Source organism: Ostrea edulis, chromosome 3 (assembly GCF_947568905.1).
Source record: "Ostrea edulis chromosome 3, xbOstEdul1.1, whole genome shotgun sequence".
NCBI lineage: Eukaryota > Metazoa > Mollusca > Bivalvia > Ostreida > Ostreidae > Ostrea > Ostrea edulis.
In genome coordinates, this window is record NC_079166.1 from 41,841,640 (window position 1) to 41,850,522 (window position 8,883).

An 8,883-nucleotide genomic window follows, 5' to 3' on the forward strand; every position below is an offset into this window, starting at 1 on the left:
ATGAATCATCACACTTCACACACTGCAATGTAGTGTACCGCCATCACTCTCATTGATAAGAACAATGAGTTTGATATCTAGGTATAAAAATACTACCATAAATCATAGAGATTTCAAACTACAACTCTGATAAATTAAGGATATTCATATCTGTTTAAACTATTTGAAATAAGCATGTAACACTAGTTCTGTAATGGGATATCAGATTATTTACAACATATTAATTTAACACAGAGTTCTACAGCACGGGTCTTGACAGGAAGTCAAGGTTAAGGTTAATCTATGATATACGGGTTTGAAATGTCACACAGCTCTGCACAGAACGTTTATTTTCAATAATTATCAGAATGAAAGATTATTTTGATGACAGTCTAAAAACATTAAGAAGTAAAGCACAAAATTAAAGCTGCACTTTGTGAATTTGTAGATGCATAAACCTTTTTTCTCCATTATAAAACAATATTATGAGCATTACATGTATCTGATATTTGCTTAGATGTAGCTGCTGCAGTGGTTAGATAGAGGTACAAACGATTGTTTTGGTTAACTAATGCAGGCTTTGATATAAAATAAGAAAAAGGTGGACAGATTCAATGTAATAATTGTAATTAGTTCGGTTTTACTATTACTTTATCACAAAACCAGAAAAAAATCAAAATTTTGAAAATTCAGACAGACAATTGTGTTTACCTTATTTAGTTTAGGCACAATTGCTAATTCAAATATTCTGTTGTATGAAACGCACCCTATTTGCAAATGTTGGAGTGCTCCATTGTTTCTGTATAATGGAATTTCCAACTTCAGCAAATGTTTTCATCACCATACATTAATATGAGGATAGATATTCCCTTTATCCTGACAGGGCAGGCCTTCATAGCATGGGAACTTGTCACTTTCGCAATGAGTATTGAAACTTAATTATGAAATCAACAAAGAAATATTTATAATACATCATATCCGTTTTAATCTACATTGTTCATTCTACGGAAATTATAGATAAATGAACACTAAAATACAAATCTAAAATCCTTAGTTTATTGGCTATTATCATTATGCTAGCAAACATTTCACTGTGTTTATTTTGATTTTTTTTGAAAATGTCATTGATCATGCTTTGGAAATTAAACAAGTAACACTAAATGCGTGCTATCTGCACATTGAAAACATTAAGATCACATGCTCTGCTCTGAATGTGCGCTGATCTTAAAATCAAATTCATTATAATGACAACACTTTTATAATATGTAAATTGTTATCAAATTGAATTCTATTGAATACAAAAAATATCAATAAATCAATCATTTCATCAGTATACTTTTTGGTGTACTAGTACATAAGATAGGAAGGGAAAAGCAAATCAATCAGATTGGTAGTAGTTCATGTTTATTCTAATGTACATATATCATTTTATTTCTACAACTTTGAGAAACTAAAACCAATAATAAATCAATGAAATGAATCATAATTCTGGGGAAAAAAATAAATATGCCTATTGTTTCATTAGTTTGAAATATGTTTTGGTGTGTACTAGTACATACAGATATGAAGGGAAAAAATGATTTATTCAATAAACTGATCAATATATATTCAATAAAATCAATCAGATTGGTGGTAGTTCATGATTATTTTAAAATGCACATTTACAAAACAGCAGAAACATATCATTTATCTGCTATGACTTTGAAAAACTAAAACCAATAATAAATCAATGAATTCAATCAAAATTTTGAATTTGAACATTTTTTGGTTGAAGCCAAAAAAAATTTAGAGGCCAAATTTGCGGCCAGGCCAACTTTTGAGGCCAGGCCAAAATTTGGGATGGAGCATAATTAGAGGCCAAAATTGGGGCCAGGCCAATTTTGAGGCCAGGCCAATTTTGAGGCCAGGCCAGGCCAGGCCAATGGGTCCAGGCCAGGTTTTATAGTATGTCCCTGTGGCTGGGGCCATGTGTGACATCTATCTATCCATGAGGAGGCAGACGGAGGCCAAAAATCACAACCAAAACATTGGGCATCATCATATTCTAGTGTCCCTATAGCTCCACTGCCACATGGACCATGTACTGTAGAGTTGGGAGTTATAAGAGAACATGTGATCTCTCTGTATTTAGAGCTAGATATATAACGTCGACCATTCATTGTGACTAATGCTGAGATAGCACTGTTGTATGCCCTTGGTGACAGTAATTGAAGTAAATTAAATCAGGGTGGACTTTCAGAAGAGACAGAGAGAATCAGGGATTGTCTGTGTACATTGTAAAACTGGGTCTGAGATAAGTCCCAGATCACTCGGTTATTAAACCAATACATAGAATCCAAATCAGACCCCTTCATTCTGAATCCTTCTCTGACAAAACAGAAATTCTATAATGAGTATAAAAATAATAATAGATGAGTCAATTAGAATGAATGAGTTAATTAAAATTCATTGTTAGGTTTACTTGTTACTTACATTTGGGGTGTTATACTGGGGGAATCCATTGCTAAATATCAGTGTCCCTGAGTGTGGGTATTTACAGGTGTGGAATTTCCACTTTATCTACTTTCATTTTGTTTCATTGTACAGTAACCTGAAGTTAAACATTGGTCTGGATAAAACTACTCCTTGTTACACAATATGATAAGGGTTCTAGTAGCCCTCCCCCAACAGTTACGCTTTTTTTCCAAACATTTAGTGGTATTATACAAGAAACCCCATAAAGTAAGAGATCTGATGTAACCCTGACAACATTTCCTGCAATATTCAATATTCTGACATGAAATGACTATTTATCAGTATTCCTATTTTAAAAAAAAAATCTCACCAAGAACTGGCTTGGACAAACTTCATATTATAGATCTATGCAATCAATTTATATTTCCTGGAGTCAACTTTAACAAAATGTTAGATAACAGATTTTTTTTTTTTGCTTGTCTATACTATGTTTTTTTTAAGGGACTGATTCACGATTTTCCCCAAAATTTTGTTTTTCACTTTTGATGATCAGAATCTACTGTCTAATGTTATTAAAAGATTTCACACAAAAATTAAGGTTATGCATTATCACAGAAGCTCATTTTAGAGAGTTAGGTTTTTGTTTTGTAAACAAAGATTGCGGTATGTTTTTGTTTACGAGATTTTCAAAAGAAATGGTTGTCGATCTAAGTTTATTATATATTTCACATTTCAAGCATTCTACAGGCAAAATGTGTCATCTAAAAGTTAAAATTTGTGACTATGCAAAACTTAGATGCTTTACATTACAAAATTAACATTTCACTGGTGTGTTTGTATACATGAATAGACTCGAGTTTTTGTTTACATAACATAGATTTAAGGCTAAAATATTGCTTTTATTTTTGCATTCAGAAGGTCAAAATTTTGGCTGTCAACATTAAATGAGTTATAGTCTTAATGTTTCACATAAAAAATAAACAATATTTTGTTCAAAAATCGTGAACCAGTCCCTTTAAAGAAAAATGTTGTCTGAAGCGAAAAATCTTCACAAAAATAGAGACAGTTTTTTTTTTTTAATAAATAGTGAAAAATTACCCGAAGTTGACCGTGGTCAAAGGCTTTTCGTTGTAAGTGTGTGTACTGTACTTGTAAACATTTTCAAGCTTCAATAGTCTCGTTTAAAGTCACAATTTCGCAATTTTTATGGTCGTTATAATGATCTTCTCTAAACCAATACGATAAATCATCGGGTCAAATACTGTCTGACGTATGGAGCGCCAAATTACGCTATATTGAACTCAAATGATTGAAGATTGGAGAGCAATAATTCAATTAATGCGCGCATCAATTCATTAAATGCTCGCAATGATTTAGCTATTGCTCTTTTCAATTGAATTGTTGCGCGCTAGCTTTTTTCAATTTAATTAATGATATCATTAATACAAATGATGCGCGCAATAATTCTGTTAGAGAGAGCACAATATAATTAGATATATCTTCAATTAAACATATCCACAATTGAGTTAATGATCTCTTTAATTGAATTGTTGCTTCTTTAAAAGATTTGATGCTGGCATTAAAACCTTGTATAAATGCGTTCTAAATAATTAAAGATACCTTCAATTGAATCATAGAGATCATTTATTCTGAGCTCCAAATGCAATTTTGCGAGCAATAATTTCATCACATTGATGCGCATATCAATTGAACTAATGAAAGCATACAATAGATGAATTAATGCACGCATCAACTCAATTAATGCTCTCATCAGTTGCATTAATACACGCATTATATCAAGGATTGCTCTCATCAATTGAATTGATAAGAGCAATAATTGATATGATGCGCGCATCAATATTGCGCATCAATAAATATTTTCCAATAATTGAATTAATATCTTCAATTACTTGAGTTTATGTTAATTTGGCGCTCTACTACTGACTTGTTTTATACGAATTGTTAGGCCCTTCTTTCGTATGGGGACGTTGCCGTTGTTGGTGAAGGGCTGCAAAATTTAGGCCTATGTTCGGCGTTTACGGTCTTTGAGGAGGGAGGGTTCTTTATTGTGCCACATCTGCAGTGATACAGGACCTCAGTTTTTGAAGTCTTGTCCGAAGGACCGCCCCATTTCGTCGCCTCTTACGACAAGCAGAGATTCTGAGGACCTATTCTATACCGGATCCCCACAAAACAACAATATGTAAAGTTCGATATATTGATTTCATTGATTGCTAAAGGGCGATGATTTATCCAACCTGTAAAACGACCTGCACTAAGCCAATGACCCAAAACAAGTCAGAAACTAAAACTGATTATTCTTAGGTCAGGGAAAGAAATTTGACTTTATCCGTATACATGGAGATGAATATCGTGCAGAATTGTGTGGTTGATACTTGAGAGTATGACAATGCTCAGAGAGAGAGAGAGAGAGAGAGAGAGAGAGAGAGAGAGAGAGAGAGAGAGACTTGTCATTTATCCCGACTCACTTAACAGTGATTACAAAGATTGAAACATGAAATAAAAAACAGAAGGAAAATTTGGTAGCAAAATCGAAGAAAAACTTGGATATTTTGCATGTATTCCTACTGAAAAAGCAATCGAGTCTGCATTTGCGTCAGCCCTTTCAGCCAAACGACAAGTCAAAGAATCTGCCATGATAATCAAATGGTAGAGTTGTGACTGCCACAAAATTGCCAATAGCCTACCATGGAATTATATTTAATTATATAGTTGCGCTCTCTAAAAGAATTATTGCTCTGTTTACTGCTCTCATCAAATGAATTAATGCGCGGATTAATTCAAACATTGCTTTCATCGATTGAGTTAATGCGCGCATTATATCAATTATTCCCCTCTTCAATTCAATTGTAGCGCGCATCAATTCAATTGTTGATATCAATAATTCATTTGAAGGGATCATTAATTCAATTAAAGCGCGCATCAATTCAGCTGAAGAATAAATGCTATCATCAATTCAATTAATGCACGCAATGATTCAGAATTGAAGATATCATTAATTATTTTGAAGCGATCTTTAATTAAATTGTTGCGCGCATGAAATGAATTGAAGATATCTTCAATTATTTGAGTTTATGTTAATTTGGCGCTCCATAGAAACTGATTCAAGAAAACGGTTTTCGAGCCTAGAGTCATTTCCCTACTATAAACACTTCCCATAGGATGATGATAACCCCGACTGAGTTTGAAGTCCGAAGGTCAAGGAAACTGGACAGTCATTAAGATAACGGTTTTAAGGTCATAAGAATTTCCCTTTCCATTTGAAATCACCAAACTTTGCACGTAGACTCGCCCAGGGAGGAGGGAGACCTATCCTTATAGTGAAACAAACTGTATTTTGAAAGAGGAAAGTAGTTTTGGGGTTACAAGCGGTTCCTCTCATCATGTTAATTTTTTTTTACTTACTCTCTAATCATGTCATTGCATACAAAAATCACGAATGTCTGCAATGGTTTCCAGTGTTTGTCATTGTCAATGCTGGCTAACCTTTTCATCAATGCTTTTTATATACCCTTCTTAAGACGTATCATGGCACAGTCCTTTCGGGGTTTTCTGTTTCTACTTTCATTTCTCAGTCACATATCAAGCTATGAGTTTCTTTGTGGGTCAGTTTCGATCATTTTTCAATTTTCGACCTCTCTTGCAGAAGGGTTGCCCCTTAATTTGAAAATTAATGCTACATGGAGGGTACATAATTTGTCCGGCAAACTCCCCCAACAATTTTCAAGTGCGGACCACCTTATTTTACAGAATTTTGTATGGGTTATTGGAGGTGTACATGTGGCAAGGATTTTGAGGTGGCTTTTCATTTAAACAAACTTAATCTTCTTAAGCATGCTTTGTAGCAATTTTGGTTGAAATTAGTCCAGTGGTTCTTGAAAAGAAGTCGAAAATGTGAAGGTATATATGAACACCAGACAAAATGTGTCAAGAAAATCACACGTACGTGAGCTATTAGCTTAGGTGAGCTTAAACGGTACCTTTTCTGCTAAATGAAAGGGGGAATGCAGACAGCAAAATGATTGGAGTGCAACCCCTGTAACACCCATCCCCTCCAGATCCGCCACTATTGTTGATATTCTGACAACTATACAAGCCATGTCATAATTCTATCATCCCATGATACTACCAGACAGATTTCTACCATCCCATGATACTTCAGTCAGATTGTTGAAATTGTATCATATTACATGGACATCGTATGCTTGTCACGTTTGCATCTCCAAAGACCTATAAGTAATTATCGTGCAACAACTTATCTCCATATCTTATACTACAGCTTATCTGCAACGCCATTGCGGGAGACAATCTCAAAATTATCACTTTAGAAATAAAAACAGGAAAAACTATTTCAATTTTTTCACTTATAGTCCGATTGGGATAGTATATATTTTTTTTGTTCCTTGCGACAGCTCAGTAGAATATCACAGAATACTTGGTTTGACCAATCCTAGCTCCGTCCTTTCTGCATTGGTCCAATATCTTGAAAACGATTGAGTTCCTCGCCCCTGTATTTTATACTTTCTTGTACCTAAAGATGAGTTAAGTTCAATGACGCGCAATAGAAGAAGAAGATGGGCAATATCTAGTCCTTCCATTTCTGAAATGTTCAAAGATTTTGATAACTACTGAGATCCCCACCCTTAAAGCATGTATTTTCTTGTCCCATGTGCAAGGCGATTGTGATGATTTACAACATGAATCTCAATGGAGACCATCTATAGCCCCATCCTATTGGAAGTGGTCCAATATCTTGAAAACAATCGAGATCCCCACCCCGACCATTATCCATACATTTCCTCCTTGTGATGAGATGAGTTCAATGGTATCAAACAGAAGAGGAAAGCGGATATACTAGTATCTAGTCCAGCCCTTTCAGAAATTATCAAAGTTTCTGTGACAAAATTACTCAGGTGAGCGGTATGGCCAATGGGACTCTGTTTTTTATTGTTGCACGCAGCTGCTGTGAAAGTGGGTGCAGGGATAGCATTTAGGATTTGTCAATCGGTCTGTTTGTCTGTAACGCCTTGGTTTCCATGTTCTTATTTACACATCTGTCTTTTTATCAAACGTTCCTATCCAAATCCTGCGGGGATCCGGCTAGAATAGGTCTTCAGTACCCCTTGCTAGTCGTAAGAAGCGACTAAATCGGGCGGTCCTTCTGATGTGACCGCAAAAAACCTAGGTTTCGTGTCACAGCAGGTGTGGTACAATAAAAATCCCTCACTGCTCAAAGGCCGTAGGCGCCGGGTATAGGCCTAAATTTTGCAGCCCTTCAACGTCAATGGTGACGTCTCCATATGCGTGAAGGATGTTAAACAATATACAACCAACCAACAAACCATCCGATACAAACTGATGGTGTCATTGCATTCAAGATATAAAATGACCTCGTGTGTTTTTCGTCAACCCATAGAAACTGTTTCAAGAATGATCGGTCTAATTGTGATTTTTGGTGTGTTGACAACCTGTTCTATGAATAGTTATGTTGAGAGAGTTTTCGCAAATACGCGCGACTCCTAACCGCCAGGAAAGGGAAATCAAAGAACTCAGAGGAGAGAACAGATTTCTTCTCGCCGACGTGGACAAACTTAATTAACGCGGAGACTGAGAGAATTAGAAATGGTTTACACACTTCGCCCGGTCGCTATGACGAAATTCAAAGAAAAAGTAACAGTGAAGAAGAGATGACAGCAAGTAAGTTGATATGATCTCGGAGTCTGACGTGAAATGAATACGACACACAAGGATGTCCACTGAGCCTGTTGCCTTTTATACATACATGAGTAACAATGAGCCAAATCCCAGCTTTTATCACTCTTTAATTTTCAATGTCGCGAAAACAAATTTGGGTGAAGGTTACAACGAATACAGCGCCAAGACATAGTTACGGTATATATGTATTCATTTGGACTATTTATACTGGGTACCATGGGCAAATCAAACTTGAGAATCTCAGGGTAGAGGTTCTGACTTGTTATATAGTGTTTACCTGTAAAACATTTAAATAACATCTTCTATAGCACTATTGATGGTAAATTGAAACTAAATATATATCGAGAAAGAGCAGGTTGTCCTTTATCAAAATTTTAAATTTCATGACCCCAGATTTAGGGGATTTGGTAGAGGTTCCGACAACACTGCGGGGCAAAACTTGCTATATAGTGGTTATGTGTAAAACACCTTTAATGCTATTAATACTAAACAGACGTTTAGAAGTAGGTAGTCTTTTGCAAAAATTGTAAATTTCATGATCCCAGGGTGGGGCGAAAATCATTATAGTGATTATTGTCTTTATCATTTGAAATACTTTAACTTGGCTGATACGGTATTAAAACTAAATGCAAATTGAGGAGAAACAGAAAAGAATGTACCAAAATTGTGATTTTCTCAACCCCAGGGTTATGACTCGTCATATCGTTTATCTGA